This window comes from Muscardinus avellanarius (genome assembly GCF_963383645.1).
Source record: "Muscardinus avellanarius genome assembly, chromosome: 5".
NCBI lineage: Eukaryota > Metazoa > Chordata > Mammalia > Rodentia > Gliridae > Muscardinus > Muscardinus avellanarius.
This window is the reverse complement of record NC_137790.1, coordinates 85,141,060-85,164,709: the sequence shown is the minus strand read 5'-3', so window position 1 is coordinate 85,164,709 and position 23,650 is coordinate 85,141,060. Positions and strand designations below refer to the sequence as shown.

Genomic DNA, 23,650 nt, shown 5'->3' with positions numbered 1-23,650 from the left:
ATTTGGAAACAGGGTCTCTTAAGTCAGCGAGGCTGGCTTTGAACCTGCGCGATCCTCCTGTCTCCGCCTCCCAAGTGCGGGGATTACAAGCGTGCGCCACCACACCTGGCTCCAGAACTCTTTTTGTTGTTGTTACAGCTAGAGCATTCTACCTCTGAGCTATAAACCCAGCCCTATTTTTTAAAATTTTATTTTGAAACGAGGTCTCACTAGGTTGCTGAGAGTCCCTCTATGTTTCTGAGACTGTCCTTGAACTTGTGATCCTTCTGTCTCAGCCTCTCAAGTCCTAGGATTATAGGTGTACACACACCATCACACATGACTCCCCAACTTTTTTCATCTTGCAAAACTGGAATTCTGTACCCATAAGCAACAAGACCCCTTTATCCCTTCCCTCTGCCCCTGGCATTTCCTCTACCATCTGTGTCTGTATGACTACTCTAAGTACTTTTTCTAAGACACAGTCTTATTGTGACTGGCTACTTCACTAAGCATAAGGCCCTCAGACTTCATCCATGTTATAGCCTGTGTCAGAATTTCTTCTTTTAAGGCTACATAAATATTACATTGTAAGTATTTGCTATATAACTCATCCTTTATGTACTATTTTTTTTTACCCATTTTATAGGAGAGTGGCCTATGGCATCTAGGGGCTGAGTGGCCTATGGCATCTAGGGGCTAAGTGTCATAGTCGTACAGTATGTAGCAACTTGGGATTTGAATCCAGACATTTGGATTTCAGAGTACCTGTAACTGGGAGCAAGCAGTCACTGGACTCTCTCTGGCAAGAGTGTGACAAAACCGGGTGCCCCCTCACACACTGCTGTGACATTTTGGGAAGCCGTATGTTCCTAAGGGCTGTCTCTACACAGATATATATTGCTTTGTTTCCTTTGGCCTCTGGGAAGCCCAGAGAGGATCTGAAGCCTGCCTCCAGCAAACGGTGTAAGACGTAAGGCTCTTACTTTTCACATCTCTCTTCCACTTTCTTTACTTTATTTTCCCTTCTCTTTTCTCCATTCCTTCACTTCAGAAAGCCATGAACTAGATGCATCATTGATGAGGAACTTTAGATCCTTTCTAGGAGAAGGCAGAGTTTGTGAGCGAATGACGTGGTACCTAGGATTTTGTTCCTACTGATGTGTAAAGTAGTGGGCAGGGATGGCCACGTGGTTTTCTGACCTGGCTCTGCTCCTAACTCAGTGCTTCCTGTGGGCAGTGCCCTGCTCCCTTCTCATCCTCACTGCTCCTACCTGTATCATGAAGTTGCTGTTGATGATGGCAAAGGCTTGCTCTGTGCTGAGCACTCCCCCCTTTACCTCTGCTTCCCCCCACACTCAGGCAAGCCAGGTGCTTTGACTTCATTTTACCTGTGAGAAAAGTAAGATCTAGAGAAGTGAGGGAACTTGTCCAGGTCCCACAGCTCCTGCATGCAAGCTTAGAGATCAGGTGTGTTGACTCCCAAGCCCTGGTTGTTAGCCACATTATGGGCAACTTGCCCTGGGGTAAGCTGTCAGGTTTCTCTAATCTGTGTGATATATTTATCTAATTTTATTAAATCTTTACTGAATCCCCACTTCCATATTCTATACTGTTCTGGGTGGTATCTCAACACAGGGTTAAGAGTAAAGAATTAAAAATACAGTGCAGTGATACAGTGATCCCTTAGAATTTATACTCTAGAAAGGTTGTGTGGGGGAGGCAGATATGAAATGAATACAGAAATAAGGGGGAAGAATTGGTCATTCAGAAGAGGATCCACAAAGGTAACAGGACTGAATATGGAGGATGGGCACTGAGATCTGAATGACGAGGAGTGGTCAAGGGAAGGATGTCACGGGCAGTGGCAGCCAGTGCAAAGGCTGAGAAGGGGGAATGAGGTAGTGTTTGAGGGACAGGAGAACCCACTGTGCTAGCAGGCCATGGGCTGCAGGGGGAGGAGACGGAGAGAAGATCCAGGAGGGACTAAGAGGTGCTGGTAAACTAGAGACCTGAGCATATCAAGACCTTAGTCCAGGTGTGACTGGAACCATCCTCATGTTTAACAAGCATCTTGTTGAATAGTTGGAAATAAGGGTTCCATCAGGTAGAAGAACAGAGGGGGTTTAGGGAAGGGAGGAGGGGGATGAAGGCATAAAGAGCAACAGTGGAAATAATGTGTGGGCAGGAAGAAAAAGGGGGAGGGACCGGGTGGGAAGTGCTCCAAGAGGTGTGTGCATGTATTTTTCTGTCACTCTCTACCTTGATATGATGTATAATTAATTACAAATAAAAATTTTAAAAAAATTTAAGTTTTTTTTTCTGGCTCCTGTGGGGGCAAGTATCTCGCAAGGCAAAGGTAGGAGGAGATGCCAGAGGCCCTACCTATGAGTAGGCCTGCAGAACTGGGGCTGGCAAGAAGCGGGTAGGTTCAGGATGCACTTTGAAGTAATTGTCATAGGACATCAAGTGTAACTTCCTTCCTCCAGAGAAATGTCAAGCTAAGTGGACCCAGAGGGAAGCGGAAACATGTGCAGTAGTGTTTGCAGAGATAAACAGCTGGAATTCTGGGACCTGAGGGTGTAGTACAATCCCCCCCCCCACTCCCTTTGGTTTCTAACCTTGAGCTTCTGGCCAAGGAATGGAGGGAGGGCAGTGGCCCTGGACTTCCTGTCTGGGAGCTTTTGAAATGCCCCCAAATGAGCTACACAGAATGTGCAGCTTCCTTTGCTCTCCCTGGGTATTTTTATAAAGCATTCTTTCCCACCAAATATAGGGAACTTTCTGAGTGATGTTGATTTTATGGACCATATTTAATTTCTTTCTTTCTTTCTTTCTTTCTTTCTTTCTTTCTTTCTTTCTTTCTTTCTTTCTTTCTTTCTTTCTTTCTTTCTTTCTTTCTTTCTTTCGTGTGTCTGTGTTGCTGAGGATTAAACCCAGGGCCTATACATGCTAACCACATGGTCTACTAGTAAGTCATATACCTAGCCCTCTCCCTTTTTTCCTATTCAATTGCTCTACTCAAATCTCTGTAGAGATCCTCCCCCCAAGCTAAGATGGATCTAGAAGGTCCAGGTGGAGCTTTGAATTTATTCTTGCTAACCCTTACTTGCTTTTGCTCCTTATAATTTTTTTTTTTTTTTTTGTGTGTGGTACTAAGGATTGAACTCAGAGCCTTTTGTGCATGCTAGGCAAGAGCTCTATCACTATGTGACATCCCAGCCCTTTGAACTTTTGAGACAGGGTCTCGTAAGTTGGCCACGCTAGACTCAAACTTGCCAGCCTCCTTCCTGCTTTAGCTTCATAAGTAGCTCAGATAACAAGTGTGCATCACCAAGCTTGTATTTTGTTTCTTTTTTCTTTCTTAAAAAATTTCATGGTACTGGGGATTGAACTAAGGGGCATTGTATTGTACATCTGAGCTACACCCTTAGCCCTATTTTACTTTTTATTTGGGAACAGTCACACTAGGTTGCTGAGAGCCTCACTAAGTTGCTAAGGATGGCCATGAACCTGCAGTCCTCCTGTCTCTGCCCCCTAAGTACTGTGGTTACAGATGTGCACCACCATGCCCACTTTGTAATTTTCTTTAATAGGCTAGGCTTTCCTGAAAATGCTCCATTTCTTAGTGGAGATTACTGATCTTGGAGAATTTAGGCAAATTAGTCAGTGTCTCACAGCAAGGTATGGCTGACTCAGGTTGAGAATTTAAGATTCCTAGGGATCCCTGTGCTCTAGGCACCAGGACAAAGCACCTTGTATGTGACCTCATCCTCTGGGTATCCTATGGCCATCTTATAGCACAATTGGCCTGAGCCTGGCAATCTCAGAGATCATAATCAGAATCATTTAAAAATCATTAGGTTTCTTCATACTCTCCTTTTCAAATAGTTTGCAGTCTTAAGATACCAGATTTTCTTAAAAAAAAAAAAAGAAATCAATTAAACTTCATTTCTTAAAAACAGTGTTTTGTTTTTGTTCACTTGAATTTCTTTTAAGACTTCTCTCATATTACCCATTCAGTCAACAAACATTTATTGAGTTCTTACTGTATGCCAGGCTTTGTGCTAGGTGCTGGGGATTGATTCAAAGATAATTTGGAGGCGTATGGAAGGGGAGTGGATAATTACAGCACAGTGAGATAAGTGCTATAATAAAGGGATATATAAAGAGCTAGAAATAGCACTATGAATAACATCTTTGAACAAATTGCCTTCTTTTTTCCTTTTGGATTATTCCCTTATGTATATTCCCCAAAGTGGGATTACTGGGTCATTTAAAAGATGAAAACAATTTGGCACAAAAAGATATAATGACTTGCCTGGGGAATACAGCTCAATTTTCAACAGGGGAAAAATTGTTGACAACTTCAGATTTAGACCACTTCTCCAGGAGGATTGGACCATTTCTTATATCACCCAGCAGCGTGGTAACTTTCAGAGGAGGGGTACCTATTCTGAACATGTCAGCCCACATGTAGAAATACATGTCCACACATTCAGTCTCAGATTAATTGTTCTCACAAGAACCTAGCCCTGCAAGCATTTTCGTTTTACAAATGAGCAAAGTATGCCATGTTAAAAGGAAGTTGTTTGCTTGAGAGTCTATAGTTAATGTAGAAGACCCAAGAGCAAACTCTGGTTCCTTTAATTTTATGATTCCCACCCCCTTCTCCAGTTTAAACCCACCTATCAGGGGTACATATGTTCCCACTGGGAATTTACTTAATGAGCCCTAATGACTTTTCTCATGATCAGGACCTGTGAAATAGTTGTAGAATTTCTTAGCCCTCGGTCAAAGTCAGGGAACAGTTTCCCTCTGTATAATTGACCCAAAAGGACCCAGTGCTTTTTCCTGACCCTGGCCCAGGTCTTGAAAGGCTATTTGCTTGGCCCTATCACTGGAGCACAGAAGCGCTAGTAATGCTGAAACCATGCCACAGTTCTTTCAATGTATTTTTGTATTTTAAAGTATTTAAGGGCTTTAGGCAAGGACTCCTGCTCCAACTACCCAGGTTGTCTCATAAACCCACACCAGTAAGTGTCCACCATGGACCTTCTTGATACCCATACTTACCCATCCTTATATCACACATGTTTCCTGCCTCTCTCCAGACATACCCTGCATTTGCTCACCTCCATACTGTTGCTATAGTCTGAAATGACCACCCTCGTCTCCATCTGTAGAATGCCTGTCCCTCTAACAGACCTATGCATGGATGTTATCTCTGAAGGAAGAAATCTCAGTCAGCATATGCATCCACCAGCAGCAGCCCTGCACTAGCTGTGATCCCTTTGTCTTGTTAACTCACACCACATTTGGCCAGTAGGTAATAGCTTATGAGCGTAGGGTGCTTGTGAGCAGGGGGTCTGTAATGGATCTGGATGTGGTACGTCCTAGCTGCCTGTTATCCTACCTTGGCTTGAGTTTCTCCAACCATCAAATATATAGAAATGATTACCCCACGACATAATGTGTTATGAGGATTTTAACTATTGTCTGCGTTCTTTTCCTGGGCCTCTGTCCTCTTCTACTTTGTCTTTCCTTGTCTCTTAGATGGGAAACCCCTTAAAGGTAGGGAGGGTTTTGCATCTTTTTGGTACCCTGGGACCTGATACCAGGCTCCTTTGAAGAAAAGAAAAGTTTCTTGCAACTTAATTGATGACATCAGGACAGATTCACTGCTAGTTAAGGGTTCTAGTCCCTTGGTATCATTCCTGGCTGGGAGCTCTGTAATGTGGAATTTTAGGCTTACATAGGACAAGCTGTAGAGGACCATGCTTGCTCTTGCTCCTTGAGAGATGGGAAAGAGTCTACAGCCTGTCTCTTGCTCACTCTTCCATTTAGGAAGCTAGATAGTTTTCACAGTTCCCTGAAGAGAGAGTGGTGGTTTGTCTTGGAATACAAGGCTCAATTTCGTCCATTTGTCTGTTCTGTGAGTGAAAAGTTCCAGACTTAGAGGACAAGGTCAGTGGTGGTATGGGTTAGGGACAACTCTGAGAACCCTCTTTGCTTCCTAGAAAGGGATTCCTTTAGAAGCAATTCTTTAGGCACTCCCCAACTTGATTTAATTGGAAGCTGACCATGGAAGGGGGCTCATTTCCTAACTTGATAACTCTACCTTTTAATCTTATTTGTTACTGGGGATTGATCCCAGGGGCATTCTACCGTATGCTATACCCACTGGTCTTTATTATTGTTGTTGTTATTATTATTGGAAACAGTCTTGCTAAGTTGTTGAGGCTGGCCTTGAATATACAATCCTATTATGTCAGCCTCCCAAGTACTGTATTACAGGTGTGTTCCACCACACCCAGCATGAGTCTAACTTTTAACTGTCTTTTACATCATTTTCCAAAATGCAGCCCCTGTGAGTTTCACAGTCCAACTGTGGTAGCCTGGGACACACAGTCCTCCATGTTCTAGCCGCAGCATTCTTTCCCACCCTCATGTCCCACCGTGTCCCTTCAGTCTTCATCCACTGGCTTCACCAGATTAGTCACTTTCCCTGAGAACACCCTGAACTTGTTGTACATTCTGTTCTTTAGGGCTATTTTCTTCCTCTTCATACATGGAAATCCTCTTGGGTGTTCAGGCCGAGTTTAGAAGTCACATCATCTGCAGAGAACTTCCAGTCTCTCAACAAGACATTATGTGGACTTGAGCATTTGCAGTCTTTCTGTTCTGTCTTGTGTCTTGACACTTCCTCAGGAAGGTTGAGAGCTCTCTGAGCGCTCCAGGCATGTCACACTCTGCACTTATATCTCCCATGTCCACACACTCTCTTAGCAAGGATGGGAGGTGCTAGCAAACATCTTGTTTTATGTACTGTCAACTGCATGGAACGTGCCATCTTGTCAGCTAATAGTTACTCCATAAGAGTTTCAGAAGCCCATACTGGGCTGTGTTTTGTTTGATCATAGCCATTTGAATTCTCTTTTTAAATTGGCCTGATATTAGCTCATTGCTAACCTTTTCCAAGTCTGCTTAGTGCCAGGTCTCTGAGCTTTTTAATTCACTTAATAACATAACAGAAAAGTAGGATTCAGATCAGATTTTCATGATTTTGATGTGAACTTTTTCTTTAGTTTGAAAATCTAACCATTATTTTGTCCAAGAAGTCTTGAGTGTGAAAATGGCAAGGACTTTTGGGCTGTGTTTCTGTCCTAACAATAGGTGTCCATATTATCATTATAACTGCAATTAATACAACTTGTGTCTTGACAACCTGTGTTCAAATCCTGGGTTTACCATGTAACAGTTCTGAAGTCTTAGGCAGGTTCTTACTACCTTGATCTTTAGCTTCCTCAGTGTATAATTGTGAAATCTTTATCATGAGGTTATAGAAAGTTCAAAAGAAATTTGAACATGGGGCTGGGGATGTAACTCAGTGGCAGAATGATTGCCTGGCATGCACAGGACCCAAGGTTCAATCCCTAATGCCACAGAATAAAATGTTGAACACAAAGTTGAGATTTTATTAATGTATGTTTAAAAAGCTGGATTTGGCTGGAGATGGTGGCACACGCTTATAATCTGCACTTGGCAGGCAGAGACAGGAGGATTGCAAAGGTTCGAAGTCAGCTTCACTGGGTTAGGAAACTCTGTTTCCAAATTAAAAAAAATTATATATTAGGTCTGTGACTGTAGCCCGGAGGTAGAAGGGTTTCCAGGAAACCCAGTACCACACACACACACACACACACACACACACACACACACGCTGGATTTGAAGGCCATTTTTATTTTTATTTTATTTTTTTATTATTTTTGGTGGTACTGGGGTTCCTGGAAACCCTTCTATCTTTGGGCTATACTCCCAGACCTATTTTATACATATTTATTTGTAAACAGGTCTCTTAAGCCAGCGCAACTGGCTTCAGCCTGCGCGATCCTCCTGTCTCCGCCTCCCAAGTGCGGGGATTACAAGCGTGCGCCACCACGCCTGGCTGAAGGCCATTTTTAAATAGCACTTTCAAAAAGTTTGCACTTAAGGAAAAATACTCGGGTATAAGGAAGTCTTTATGCATTACATTATTTTTGAATGATAATATAAATAAATTTATTTTCAGGAACATAAAGTATCTAACAGATTTAGAACTAAATGGCCTATACTGCTCAGGTTGTCCAATGAATTAGAATTGCAGAAGTATAAATGTTGAGGAATGATAAAAACCTTTAAAGGAGGTAGAAATGAATTTATGTTGTTTGAAGTCTCTGCTCATATGCTTAAGAAGGAATCCTAGGAAATGACCACGATACTGATTAGTAGATGTTCTTAGCCTTGTTTTTCAGACAGGGAAATGAGCTCAGAAGGTTAAAATCATTTATACAAGTCCACAGTCAAAGCCTTGAACTTCCAGTTGTACTCATGATGGCTTCGAGAAATATCTTCTATTTACAGATGTGACGAAGCTTGTCTTTACTTTTTGGTTCTTCATTCTCTTCTTCCAGGGCAGCTGCCAAATCAGGGTGAGATGAAGCATTGGAAGCGGCAATTTTGATGACCCCATTTCTTTTTAGAGAATCGAGATGAGTGTCTTGAGTTTTCCTGCTAAGCATCTCCTCGTGGAATGTCTCCTTTGGAGCTCCTTTGACTATATCCATTCATCATTCTTTACTTCTCTTTTGAAGAGTTATTTGCCATCGCTCCTCTCTGTTTTAGAAGTCAGAAGTATATGTGAAGAGGATTTAAATTTCAAAATGCCAGTGGGAATGATATTCGTAGACTGTTCCTTACCATCTTCTGCTATCTATGGGCATGTGGCAGGGGGCTAAGAGTCAGGAGCCATGGTTCCCATCTTGAATCTGTCACTGGCCCGGCAGAGGACTCCCACCAAACCTTCCTTTTAATTTCGGGGCCCCAGTGTCTTTTATCTGTAAAGAATTAGGGCACTACTAAGTGATTCCTAAGATTTTGAAATTCTGCATGTTTTGTGGTGTCAAAACCATCAATTTCTGCTGAGCTGCGTAATCCTGCAGCTGTTTCTCTGATACTTTTCAATCTTTAGATTTAATCTATTCAACAATGTATAATTTTTTAAAGGGAAGCTTTTATAGACACATCTGAAATATAAGGGTGGGGGGGTATAAATGGATGTTAAAAAATAGAAAACAACCAATTAAATAGTATAGAGCATGTAATTCTCCTTGGAAACTTACCGCGAAATTGAGGAGCACTTTAACAACTGGTAATTTAAATTGCATTTGAACTCTGCTAATGCTTTGTTTGCATGGGAACTTCAATCATTTCACAGCAGTTCTTTAGCAAAGCTGCTGGTTCTCTTTATGGAAAAGAAGAAAAAAAAATAAGAGAAGTTGGCTATGGAAGAGAGGCCACTTTCATTGGTGCATGGACAGAAGGTAGAGAGTGTGTGAATGAGTCTCTGGCTAGGACCAAGGGCAGAGAGCTTTGCCTTTCATTCAAGTTTAGAAGTCTGGGAAGTCAGATATCCATTGCTGCTATTGTATAAACTGTTTTAACTCTCTACAAGAAGCGTTGGTTTCTTGGGGGTGGGAAACCATCTTTTTGTTTTCTGTGTGACTGCTCTGTCCACAGCTCTAATGTTGGATTCTTAATAATCCATTCCTCACCAAATTCAGATCTGTGGCTCTCAGTGAAGTGACTTTGAGAGTCTGAGCTTCTTGAAGGCCCCTAGCTCACAGGAAATTCCTTGCTTTGCTGGCCTTAACTCAAGCTTACTTAATTTCTTTTTGCTTTTGTTGCACACTGGAAGAGCTTTGGATCAGTTGTTCAGAGACCTGGGCATCTGAGTCCTGTTTTTGCTAGAAGTTTATTTTGTGGCCAATGGCAAGTCCCTCTGCCCACTTAGTTTATGTCCCATGTCAAAGTGGGCAGTAACTAGATGGAGTGAGGCCCTGGACTTCCTGCCACGAGAGGTGGAATCTCTGAATGGCCATTTTCCTACCCTGGCTCGTAGATGCTTCTTTGATTTGGCAGAAGTGAGAAGAGTCATTTTTAAGTTCTTTTCTAATTTGAAGACAGAATGAGGTAATATACATACAACAATTATATGATTAGATAATGTTTAAAATCACATCAATCAATAAGAATGGGTTGATAGTTTTCTGGTGTGTGCATTTTCCTTCTTGTACAAAGGAGAAGTTTTATAACAGCCCACTACCCTGGAATTCTGTTCTGTTGGAATACACATTGCATAATTCTTAGAAAAGAATAATAGTTCTTAAGGAAACAAAGCTTGTAATGAGAACTTACTAGTAAGTGTTGGAATTTTCTAGTTCTTCATGGCTCACTACCTCTCACAATTTTTTGTTTATTTATTTATTTTTTTGGTGGTACTGGGTCCCTGGAAACCCTTCTACCTCCGGGCTACACTCCCAGACCTATTTTTTATACTTTTTTATTTGGTAACAGGGTCTCTTAAGCCAGCGCGGCTGGCTTCGAACCTGCGCGATCCTCCTATCTCCGCCTCCCAAGCGCAAGGATTACAAGCGTGTGCCACCACGCCCGGCTACCTCTCACATTTTAGACAATGAAACTAAAGTTCAGAGAAGTCATTAGGGCTCATAGAAGTTTTTCTCAAATATACATTTCTTTTCTTATTTGGCCCACTTCAGATTTATTTGTTAATTGTCTTTTTGTCTAAAATGTGTTGAGATGTAGCTCTTTCACCATCATTATTAAAATAAAGCTGGTTTCCCAGGAGATCTGAGATATGAAGCCTGAGAAACCAGCCTTCTCTTTCCCTGTGATTCTGAGACAAATCGTGCAATGAAAGTGTTAGCAATTTACTGAGAGCTTAGAAGGCATAAAGGTAGGCAATGAGAGCTGTGCTTTTCAAGCCTGGCACCATCCCAGTATGGTCTAGTTAGAGACTTAAGAAACCGGGGACATTCAGATGTCGGTAAGACTTGATATTGGTAAGCAGCTTCCTCCTCCCACTTCCCACAGGTAGGACATTGAGACTCAGCTTTAGAAGTAAAGACAGAATCCAGTGAGCTGATTCCCATCAAGTGCTTCCTCCATCATTCCACCGCACACTCATTGGAAGGAAGATATTTCTCTTCAATTGGTGAGTCCTACCCAAAAAAGATGTTCCTCTTTTAAAATCAATATGCACGTTTTGATGAGTTTTAAAAATCAATGGTTTCCATTTAAAGCCTGAGAACTAGTGACTAGGACTAAGAATTAGAGAGGACCAATATGTCCTTTTTTAAGGAATTGATTTACTGGCAATAGAAAAGATACCATATTGCTAATAAGACGTGAGGCAAAGCAAAGGCAGGACAGCTCTTGAAAGGTACCAAGCAGATAAATCGGAGGGAAGTTTGGAGTAACAGTGATTTCAGGTTGCCCATAATTGTATTGCTTCCTTCTTTTTCCTTTGGCATAAAGGGAAATAGTCTTGAGGTTGAAAGCCCAAAATGAAAATGTCAGGGAAGAGCGAGGAAAGAGCAACAGTGTTGAGTGTCTCTTGTTCACTCCATTGCAAGGTGTTTTTTCTTCTGTGGTCTCATTTTATTTTACTATAGCCCCTGGAGGTAGGAGAAGCTAACTTTGCTTAGGCAGAATGTGTCAGCCTTTGTGTCACTGGGTCTGCTAGTGTTCCTTTGCAATCTGAGTGTGAGTCTTGTCACTCACTCAGAAAGGGAAAGGAAGTGACTACCAGGTAAGGTGAATTTTCCCTTGTGTCTTGGAACAGCTGTCTTTTAGTGGGGAGAAAACATCATATTCTAAAAAATGTACATGGTCAAAAGTATCTGTGGTGTGTGTACCCTGGGCCGTGGAGAAATCTAAGGAAAATAGTTGGGGAATTCTGGCCACAGCTGCCACTTAGGGTTTTGGTTCTGTGGTTTCCATGCTGAGGGCCAATCTGTCTGTGACCAAGTATTGGCATTATTCTGCATAAATAATATGCCTCGCCATGTTTGTGGTGTAGTTTTCTCAAACAGAGCAGATGCTGTTGTGATTGGTAAAACTTAACTTCATTTAAAAGTGTGACTGAATTCGTAGTTGCGTTTTGTCGCTCTGTCTTTTCCTAATCAATGTACAACTGACTTTTTATGTGCCTGTTGATCTGTATGACATAAAAGGCTGGAACTCTCTGATGTTGACTCTTCAACAGTTTAGTCTGTTAAAATCTCAAACATGGTGTTGAATGCTTCCCCTCAGTGTTGGCTTGAGCATCAAATGGGAATCTTTGTTGCCCACCCCACCTCTTGAGTTTTCTCAGTGTTTAAAATTAAATTAGGAGTGACAGGATAGGAAAGATGGCTTTAACAGGCAGAATAAGAAGAAGGAAGCTCTGAAGTTTTGTTGTTCCTTTTTTTTTTCTTGCCTATAAGCTAGTTATGAGCCAACAATGGTTTTGTTCTTCTAAAATGCCAGTGCAGCCTAAGACTCCATTAAGTGGAAGGTGGTATGTAGAACAAGGTGAATGGGTGGCCTTTCAAACCTGGAATACCTGGAAACTGGCTATTCCTGAGGTCAGGTGGGCTTCAGGATCGGCGTGAGCAGGGCTGCAGCTCTGTTTCTCTGTTCTCCCCTCTTCTGTATGCCGCCTTTCTCTTCAGAACATTGTACTTCAAGGTCACGTGTTAGCTGTCCACTTCCATCTAGACTCTAGGCATCCTCCTTTCTCCCTGAGGGAAACAGCCTTGTTTGCCATATTCTCCTAGGCTTGGGTTACGGTACATTGCTGAACCAGTCATGGAGGCTTGACTGGCATGTATGAACCAAGGCTTTCCTAGAACTGAATTCAGACATACTCCCACTCAAACCTTATGGCAGCTACAGAGTGGAGACATAGCTTCACAAAGGAATGCCCAGGTTCTGTTGGAGGGGGAGGGAGGACTAGAAGCCATGTGAGCAGCCATGGGTCTTCCATATCCTGTCCTCTCAATGCCCCTGGAGATCTCTTAGAGTGGCAGGCTTTAGTCCTTGCCTCGCCTGCTGAGAGGGATGCTAGCCAGTTCTATACGAGAATGTCCAGAGGACCAGAAATGATGTTCTGCTAAGAACTGTTAAGGGAATGAGACTGTGGAGAAGGCAGGAATCTGGGGCACACGTGACCATGGCCTTCAAGGGTATAAAATTTAGTCAAAGCCAGGCACCATGCTGCATACTTGTAATCCCAGCACTTGGGAGGCTGAGACAGGGGGATTGCAGGTTTGAGGCCAGCCTCAGCAACTTAGTGAGATACTCAGCAATTTAATGAGACTGTTTTAAAATAAAAAATAAGCTGGTTGTGTTGGCACTCACTTGTAAACCCAGTATTTGGGAGGCTGAGACAGGAGGAGCTGGGTTTGTGGCCACCCTCAGCTACTTAGTGAGGCCCTCCACAACTTAGTGAGACCCTGCTTCAAAATAAGAATAAAAAATGTAGGCTGGGGGTATAGCTCAGAGATAGAATCCCCTGGGTTCAATCCCCAGCACCACAAAAATTTAAATTAAATTAAAAATAAAAAGGGCTGGTATATAGTTTGGAGGTGGACTGCCCCTGGCTTCAATCCCCAATACCAAGAAATAAAGACAGTTGTTCTTGTTCATGTGTGACCCCTCAGTCAAGCAGGGTGCCCGGCACCTAGGAAAGGGTATGCTGTGCATTTTTTTGGATAACTGGACTAAATATGAAGGTAGTAAGTCCCTGTCCCTGAGGGTATTCTCCCAGGCACTGGCTGAGTCTCTCTGGTGCAGTCACAGGAATTCTAGTGCAGATGCATATGACTACATGGTGTCATGAAGATGAAACAGATAACTGAATGGGAAGAGCCTTTTGGGGTCAGTCTGGCTTATGAAGTTTGTAAGTTCATAGAAAGGGGGAGTGTGTCAGGTTGGGGAGAAGGCTGTCCAGTGTTAGACATCTATCCTAAGAAAATATCTCTCTGCCTTCATTTTTTTAATCTCAGAACTGGGGACAAGCCGGGCATGGTGGCGCGTGCTTGTAATCCCCGTGCTTGGGAGGTGGAGACAGGAGGATCATGCAGGTTCGAAGCCAGCTGTGCTGGCTTAAGAGACTCTGTTTCCAAATAAAAAAATATAAAATAGGTCTGGGAGTGTAGCCCAGAGGTAGAAGGGCTTCCAGGAACCCCAGTACCACAAAAAAAACACAAAAAAACAAAAAACAAACACACAAACAAAAAAAAACTGGGGACAGTAATCACTGTCTTGCCTGCTTCTTGTATTTGTTTAGAACAAATGTTGATAGATGCCAACCTGTTTTCTAAACTATAAAGTGTGGCCTACACATGGCAGATTATTATAGTTTCTTCTTTGAAGGATTGTCTTAAATATATGTAAAATATGATAATGTAAGTCAAGCACTGTTACTGATGTGCCTGGGATATAGTCCGGTCTCCAATCCTATACCTGCCCTCCCTAAGAGAGATGGACACCAAACCTCTCTTCAGTCTTTGAAAGGAGCCAGCCTTACTTTATAATGATGGTTAAAGTGGAAACAGAGTTGTGTATTCTTATGACTTTTCATATTCATTTTTGCCTGAGGCACTGGGAGGTAGAAGGAGATAGATACTGAGAATTAGCGAGCTAAGTGTTTGAGAGACCCAGAGAAGCTGTAGTCTGGTCCATTGGACTCTTTGCTTTGTTTGGTTAGATAATCACACCTTCTGCTCCAGGCATGACTGGCCCAGTGGGAGTCAGGAAGGAAATTATTTTCCTCTGTTGATACCCATGTACAATTGTTGACTGTAGCCAAGGGCTTTCGGTTTTAATATTTCCTCTTTGGTACAGAAGTATCAGGTATTAGTCTGTGCCGGAAGCAAAACATTGGTCACTTCCGTCAGAGGTGAATGTCTTGGCTTTCTACAAATACTTGGTCAGGTGGTTTCTGGGCATTTGTCAGCATTTGCCTAGCTAGATTTTGTTAATTGCTTCAAGAATGACAAGTGGATTGCTGGCTCTAAGCAGTGACCTATCCCGCCTCCTGAGAGTCTATGGCTTTTCATGTAAACCAGGGGCATGTTGTAAGGGAGATGCATGCCCATCTATGAAAGGACAAGTTAGAGCTATCTCTCTCTTGTCTTGTCTCCCTCCCAGTTCCATATTCTATTTCTTGGCTTTTGATACAGTGCCGATGCCTCTACTTTACTTTGTGAATGGTCCTAGGAGCTCAGAATTCTTGAGTTCTCTCTCATTGTGTTATTATGCCCTGGGAGGAGTCTGATGCTCAGGTGGATAGAGGGTTCTTTGTAGATTGTTGCCAAATATTTATCTCTGGTTTGTAGAGTATTTGCTTGTCTTTTTTCTGATCTCATGGTTTGTCTGTGTGTTAGTGAAACTCAACCTTTATGATAGGTGAATTAGGTACAGTCCAGGATCTTGAGAAACTGATAGGTGGGACACACACACACACACACACACACACACACACACACACACAGGGAGAGAGAGAGAGGGAGAGGGAGAGAGAGAGAGAGAGAGAGAGAGAGAGAGAGAGAGAGAGAGAGAGAGATGAGAAAGGTATAGTTTACAACACACATTTATTAAACACCACATGTGTTTCAGGCTTCATGCTGGGTGCAAGGTAAGTAAGTAATGGCCTCAGATACCACTGAGGAAGTAAGTAATGACCTCAGAGCCTGGATATAGGATTGGGAGAGTAGAAAGGAAGGATTTGGGACATTGGGGAAGGTTCAAAGACTGAAGGGATCTGATCTCAGAACTGGAGCTTTATGACACAAGCTCATGTGCTTGATGGGGCAGGTCTGTGGCCATTGTTTGGCTTACCAGGCTGGACAGGTTCTGAAGATTTAGGTGATATCTGAATATGAGTGGACAGAGAAGGTGTCTCTCGCCTTCCATGTGTGGTTCAGTCATCACACTCATTTCTCACCAGTGTCCTGCTGTAGGAAGTGCTGTGTTGATTCTTTGGTTATACCCATGATAATGTCTAGATGGTTATCTGCCATTAAGCTGGAAAATATCTCTGCCTTCCTGGGGACAAGGGTTTCTTTTAAGACTTCTTGATATTGAGTCTCTTCCTAAGTCTTATGAAAAATGACAGAGTTGGGGTTGAGGCTATTCAAGTACTCCAGGACTGGATACTTCAAACTTTGATGCTCTATTATCTATTGCTATATAGTGAATTCTCCAAAATTTGGTACCTTAAGAAAACATTTATTATCCCAGGGTTTTTGTAGGTCTGGAATTTGAGAACAGCTTAGATGGGTGCCTTAAGTTTTCTCATGAGGTTGCAGCTCAAGTAGGCTGGACCTACAGGCCCATCTGAAGGCTCAAATGGGGAAGACCCCCTACCATGCTTGCTCACATGGTTGTTGGTTGGATTTAGTTCCTTACAAACTGTTGGGTTGAGAGCTTTGGTTCTTTGCACCCTGGGTCTCTCCATAGGACAGCTCATGTGGTAGCTGTCTTCCTTTGGAGTAATTGAGCAAGAGAAACCCCAGATTTTAAGCCACAATCTTTTTGAAACCTAATCTTAGGAGTGACACACCATTTTCTCTGCCTCATATATTTTTTGTTAGAAGTATATTACTAAATCCAGTGCATGGTCAAAAGGAGAGATGCAGAAGGGCACAAATAGCACAAGGTGGAGTTATGGGGTCCTTCTTAGGAGCTGCTTGTCACAGATTCCTCAGGTTGTATGGGATATACTGTGCTGAGGGTGGGAATTACCTGCGGCTACTGAATAAACTTAGCATGCTGCTGTGGATCAATTTTAATTGAAAACTACTTTTGGGAAAACTCCATTTAGAAATCTTAATATAAACATGGACGCAAAATGCAAAATTGGCATGGCTTTCCAGAGGAAAAACACAAGTTGTCAGTTAATACCCTGCTCCCTTTACTTCTCTATTTTTGCTCTCCTCGGCAGTTAGAGCTGCTTTGGTGAAAATGTCTGGTTGTTCTTCCTGAGCCCTCTGTTGTATAGGTGAGGCACCGAGACCTGGAGAGAGGGCAGACTCTCTAGGGCCACAGAGCCAGTGGATGGCAAAGAGAGAGTCATACAAGCCCTCTCAGTGTTCCCCTTCTACCTTGCCATGCTGTCTCTGCTTTGTGATGAGCTCGCACAACCTTTGGGCATGCTGCACTCCTTCTCTCAACCCTTTTTCTGTCCCAGAAATAGATTAGGGGAAAATAGGTCAAACTTTGGCATCTTGAGCCTCACTGTTGTCCCTTTCATTACATTTCAGGGATCTGTTTCTCCTGTTGGGTCGTGCTGTGTCCTGAAAAGTTGCATAAATCAGTATTTCTTGGCTCAGACAGTGTGTCTCTGCCGTTATGAATAACATTTGTATTAGGAACAGACAACCAAGGCACAACATTACTGAGAGACTGACGGGATCAGACATAAAACCTCAGCCAATACCTTCTGTCTGGCAGAAAGTTTCATTTTCAGGGCATCCATCTCTTCCCCCCAACCAAAATAGTCTTTTTATAAAACCAGGCTTTGCAGTTCATTTTATACAAGGTGACAGGTCCTCCAAGAGTCCACCTTCATATTCTTAAAAAATTAATGGAAATGGGAGGCTTAAAATCATAGTCAAGCTATTAGTTGCCCTATAGGCAAAAGGAGGAAAAAACAGTGTTGATCATTAAAAATGTCACTGGCCAGACTACTAAATCGCTCCCCAGTCCATGATTTATTTCAGCTCTAGATAGTTTTTATACTTTAAGTGCATGCAAAATGTTTCTTACCAAAAACATGTTTCTTAGCAATTATTTTATTTTTATTGAAACCACACAGTGAGAAGTAAAATTTCAAGCTGGGCATGGTGGCATGCATTTCTAATCCCAATACTTGGGAGGCTGAGTCGGGATAACAGGTTTAAGGCCAGCCTCAGTAACTTAGCAAGACCATTGTTCCTTCCTGGAGCAATAAGGAGTTCCCCCAGAATGACCTTTGATCTTCTGGAATCTGGGAGGCAATTCTGGTTCATGGGGACCCCCCTGCCAAGGATCTAGCCTGCGGTCGAATCCCCTCCAGGAAATAAACCTTTTAAATAACATAGGCTTGGTAGGCCCAATGAGTGCCCGTCCATTCTGCCCACATAGAAGATAGGATATCTTTCAAAAGCCCTATACAAAGTTAAATCTATAAAGAAAGGCCCATAGCCCACCTTCAGAAAGCTTCCCAAACAGGAGACGCCAGCCAGCACCAAACAGGAGACGCCAGCTAGCACCCATTTCTAAAATGGTACTGAGTTTTTTTCTGTAGTTGGAAACAGGTTCTTGGGAGATAAGCTAGCTTGTTTTTAGTGGCAGCATCTAGGAAACGTGGCCATTATCAACTGCAGCCACGTGCACCCTGTTGGTCTGTGAACTATGGCAGCTCGTAGTCCCCAGCAGTTATTGGAAGCCTCTCCAAGAGCTCAAGAAAAAGCCTAAGTCAAAAGTTTCAACCAGGTAACAGGCAGGCCTGGTCGGTGAATGGCCACACCCAGGAGGCATTGTCTGGCATTCAACAGGCTGTTACAGCTCCATTTGTATAAGAAAGCCCTCAGGGGCTGAAGCTCAAGAGTAGACCATGCTTGACTGCTGGCTGCTCAGGATTCTTAGGCCCCTCACAAATTGGGGAATATTTTCAGGGAAGCAAATTAATAAGATTTTTTTGAAAATGGCAATATTTTCAGCCAGAAAACCTCATTGAGAGAAGGACAGGCAGAATTGAAAGCTCAGCTGCAAGGCAGAAGGGAGGTGGCTAAACTTCAAGCTTGCAGTGGGTTTCTGGTGGACAGTGAGGACAGTTTAACTACTCCTTGTCATCCCAGCTGGATGCCCCCAGCTGGGCTCCTAGCTTTAGGGGTGCAGGGAACCTCATCTGGACAGAGAAAGGCCACACAGACCTCTCCCTGTCTTAAGATGAAATTCCAGCAATATCCTAAATGCTAGGGTAACTGGTTTTAGATTGAGAAGCTCCGGGGAGGGGGGACGACCTTGCCCAGACAGGTCACTAAAACCCCACCCTTTCTCTCTCAAATGGGATCCCAGAAATCCAAAGTGAAAGCCGAATTTCTACTCACATACGTTCTCCAAAAATGGAAAAAAGTTTGATCCCAAAATGAACAGGTTTTTTGGCACTCAAGCTTGGCCACAGTAAAGCCAGAGCATCCCAGGCACAGCTTCAGTGGCCTGGGATCCTCAGGGTCTTAGTTTCGCCAGATTAGCCTCCAATTGGTTCTGCCTACGGGCCTCCTTATACCACCTGGAGAGGGGAGTTTAGAGTTCGATCTGTCCATATACGGTTCTTTCTTAAGGGCTGAGTGTAAGGCTACATCACCAACTCAAACAATAGGTGCTGGCAGTCTTAATCATTTTTTTTATCCAGTAGAAGGGGACGCCATCCTTAAGACAAAGACTACTACTTCAGGCTGCCAATTCAGTTTAACAGGGACTTGAAAAGGGAAAGACAGAGGGGCAAAAGCCATGAAAGAAGTCTGGCTGAACACAGAAGCCAAGGCTCAAGTCTATTTTAGGGGTGGAGAGCAAGGGCATCTTGGGCGTAAAGGCCCTCAACCATGAGGCCAAAAAGGGCCTTTGGAAGCCCATCTTACAGGGCAAGGGGGACCATTAAATGGCTGAGCACCCCTAGTTCTGGAGGGAACTGTGGTCCCCAGACCTAGGTTCCCAGTGATTCCTCCCAACTCCCACCCCCTGAGTTAAGACTAAAGAGTCTTAGGTGATCACAGTGAGATCTCAGACAGGCCAGATGTAAGGCATTACTCTCCTTTTCTGGCCCAAGGTCCAAAAGTTTAGTTAGGGTGAGGGGCATGTCAGGCCAGCCCTGAACCATCTCTTTACTCAAGATTCAGCCTGCTGCATCCAGGGTGACCTTCCATTCTCCCATTTTTAGCCATACCAGAGATTTCAGCTCTTCTTCTAAAGGGAGATAACATGTCAGGAAACCAAAAGATTTTTTCTTTTGCTGGCTACACTAAAGTTACTGCTCAAAGTTTTTTTATTTCAAAACTTAGCTAAAATGGTAACTCCTAAAAAGCTGTGCAACTAGACCCCTGCAAGATGTGATTATCAAAGGTGATATGCATTATCTTTAATTTTATTCCTTTACAAAAGTAAGGTTTTAGGGTGCTAGTGATATTTACCTAATGTCTTAAACTTTCCATGATAACCTATAATTCAGTTATTAAACTGGGGAGATGCAAAATGCTCTTAACTTCATAAGGTTTAAAGTAACACTTAAGTCTTTTAAATGGATTTTTAAATTGCTGGTATCTAAACATTATTAAATGGTATTGGTGTTTTGGTTTGCTTGTATGTAACATCAAAAGACAGATGTAGAGAGTCTATAGATGTATTTCTTTATATTTTGGTAAATAAAGACAAAGGAAATTTTGTGAGACTAAGAAAGCATATTGTAAGGTTTATTCTTAGATTGTCCCAAATGGAAAAGAAAGAACCAAGATAGAAAAATCATAGGGTTAAAGTGAGTTGTAAAGCGTTGGTGGAATGTTTGTTTCTTTGTTTTTATCCTAAGATTGTTCTAAATGGGAAAGAAAGGACCAAGATAGGAAAGGAAAATAAGAGTTTTAAAGCAAGTTTCAGAGTGTTTGTGGTAAGTTGCAGAGAATTTGTGTTTTGTTTGTTTGCATATATGATGAAGATGGATTATTAAAAGGGTGTAGTTTTCTAATAAGCCTACTGCTTCTATATTCCCAAGAGAAAAGTGCTAGAGTTCAGCAGCAGGGGTGTACTATGGATAGGAAAGGCTAGAGAATTACTTAGAGACCCCAAAGTCTGTAATAATTCTTTAAAACTGGCTTCGAGGTTGTTTACCAGAAAAAAAAGTTACAGTTGACTGAGTCATATCATACAGGGATTTGAAATTTGCCTTAGAAATTATTTCCAAAAATAGCTTGTTAAGTCCACCAGGCAAGCAATCTAGAGACACACGTTCAGGTGAAGATTGGCAGCTTGGTTTCACTCATATGCCAGGGGAAACTTTTAGGTCTTTTCTGACTGGGACATAGTCCTAGATAACAATGTTACCCTATTGTCAGTGTACCAGCAAGTTTTAAGTAAACTTCAAACAGTGCCAGAGGTAAAGGATAAATTCTGTTTTGTCCAGGTCACCTGGTACTCATCAAATCATTTAAAATCTTTATTCCAAAGCCTATTTCAGGTCTCCACAGCACTAATTTCTGGATTCACGTGGTGCAAAATAAACTAAATACATCGCACTTTTGTGTGATTCAGCCTAAGTCAGCAAAACAGGTTTTAACTTCTCATTTAAGTGCTATGTTTAGGTTTTCATGGTTAACCCGTATTGTGAGTGTTGTCTCATAGGTTTGAAGCTTTCAGACATCAGATGGTGGTGTGAACAGACCCAAAGAGAAACATCTGTTAAAGCCCTTTGGACAGCCATAGAGACATACTCACTCATCTGACTCCCTCACCACCACCCTGCATGAATGTTACCCTAAACCTGGGGCCCCCAACTTCATCCATGTTCAGCTAGAAGCAGTTTATGACCGACTCGACGTGCTTATTCCTTTGCTAAGGGGTACATTCATTTGATAGAAATGAGGGGAAAATTAATGGAAATTGAGTTCATGTTAACTGTTAGTAAGAATTGTAAAAGTCAAAATGTATTTTCTATCCTTACCTTTGGCCTGGCAGGTGTCAGGAAGTTACTAGACAGAGGGGGGAATGTACCAGTATTGGGAATGGCTTGGGGAGATTTGAGAAAGCTCTGATTATTAATAGATATATTTAAAAAATAATTGTGTCAAAATGGCAGACTTGGGGAAAGGAAGACTTGGTCTTGGTTTTGGTCAGGAAGCAAACAGCTATTGAAACTTAGATCGACTTATTTAAAAGTAATTAGTAAGTCCATAGGAGAGGGTAGCTAGGACTTCCTCTTTCTAAAGACAGATCTACATAATAATCTAGCTAGGATGGGAGGGGATTGCCCTTTGTGAAAGACACCTGGGCGAGGGGAGGAACCGTACAGGGACATTTATTACTACATCAGAATTACATAAACAAGATGGAGATCATGGGTATAAAAAGTCTGGTCCACGTGTTTTATCTTTGGTGGGGCATTCACTCGAACCATCCTCCCCCATGACATTCTTGAACTATCTTCTGTATTTCTATCTTTTTAATAAACTTCTTTAAATTTTCAGCAAGAAAAAAACAACTGGGGGAGTCTTTTGTGCCCACAAAACAGCATGATGTCTTCAAAGCCTATTGAGTGTGGTGCATAGTATGTAAAAGGTGTATATTAAGCTTTAGTTATTAAGCATTACTGTTAGGCTTTAACTAACTTTGCTAGAAACCATCCTTAGTTTTTTTCTGGGTCCTGCTGTGGTCTCAGTGTCTTAATTTTGTAATGTCCCCTTGGTTTGGAAGAGGCCTGAGCATTTGCATATTGGTCCCCTCCAGATTTTGTTTTCCTAAATAACTAAAAGCTTTCACATTGGCAAGTCAGCTCAATGACTCCCAAGTCACAAATTTAAATATCATAAGAGGCCAATTTTTCTGATGTCTGGAAATATGGTAACTCTAGGGAAAATATTCACAAACTCTTTTATGAGGATTTTTTTTGGGGGATCAGGCTTAAAAAAATTACTGGTTTTCACAATAAGACCCTCTTGTCCATAGATCTCACAGGTGCCACCAGCAACTTCTGCATATTCAAGTAGAAGACTCTGACCTGCCCAGCTCTGACCCTCCTTGGTTCCTCCTTGGACTTCTTTGAGATGAGATCACCTCACCCTGCTTCAATGGCAACTGGCTTGAATTATATCAGTTATTAAAATGATCTAATATTTTCCTTTTAAATCTGGGGCCTTGGCTCGTTCTATGATTAAACTAGTGATTTATTTATAATAAGGTACGAGACGGCTGTAGCCACTCTATGATGTAATCTAAGAATGACATGAAAACAAAATAGGCTTTTACATAATGAAAGTGTTCCTGTAATAGAGTTTAGAGCAAGGCTCTCCCCCCTGCTGCACCCCGGAGAATGGAGATATATTCTCTAGTTTTTCTTTCACTTCTTATATTTTCCAATTTTGAGTTCAAGCTAAATTTTAAAAATTAGCATTTAAAACCCCACAGAGTCTCTGGGTTATTCTTTTAATCTTGTCTCGCTGTCTTCTTCATTTCCCTTGCCTTACTGCCACCCACAGTGGTGTCTGTCATGGGCTGCTTGGCCTACAGCAGTCCTCAGTATTCCTTTGCCTGTGCTGTTTAACTGTGAATGTCTCCCTGAGCATGAATTTTCTCTGCTAAGGATGGATGTAGCACATTGGCTCCTACAGAAAATTGCTTTTTCTAGGTCAGCTCAGATGCACCTCTTCTTCCCAGACTTCTGTGGGGCTGCTGTCCTATGCTAGAAGCCCTTTGTCTGTACTTCTCATGACTCAATACAATAGCAAGCTGCCACTCCCTACTGCAAGGAATATTTACAGACTACCAGAGTTAGAAGAAGAATGACTTAGAGGAATAAGGGAAGAAACCTTAAAGTTCTTGTTTCCTAAAAGCAAGATGAGATATGGGCAGGTCATGGCCCATTCTTGGGCTTTAGTTATCTTCATCTAAAGCCAAACTGATTTGAATTTCATTGGACATGGCCAAATGGTATATTGGTAGTGGCTTCTTGAGGTGCTATATGGAGAAGGATTCTGAGGCTAGGTGCTGTCTAAGCCATGGTTTCTTCAATAGGTCTGCCATGGTCGTGGGCAGAGA

The 23,650-nt window shown here is 42.3% G+C and overlaps 1 protein-coding gene across 1 annotated transcript in view; it reads left to right on the top strand.

Moving 5' to 3' along the window:
- LPP (LIM domain containing preferred translocation partner in lipoma) overlaps positions 1-23,650 on the top strand; it is a gene marked incomplete at both ends in the record, with an annotated part of 650,944 nt that overhangs the window by 2,326 nt on the left and 624,968 nt on the right. Inside the window, one exon of the mRNA XM_080696758.1 lies at positions 10,932-11,033. The remainder of the gene's footprint in view (positions 1-10,931; positions 11,034-23,650) is intronic.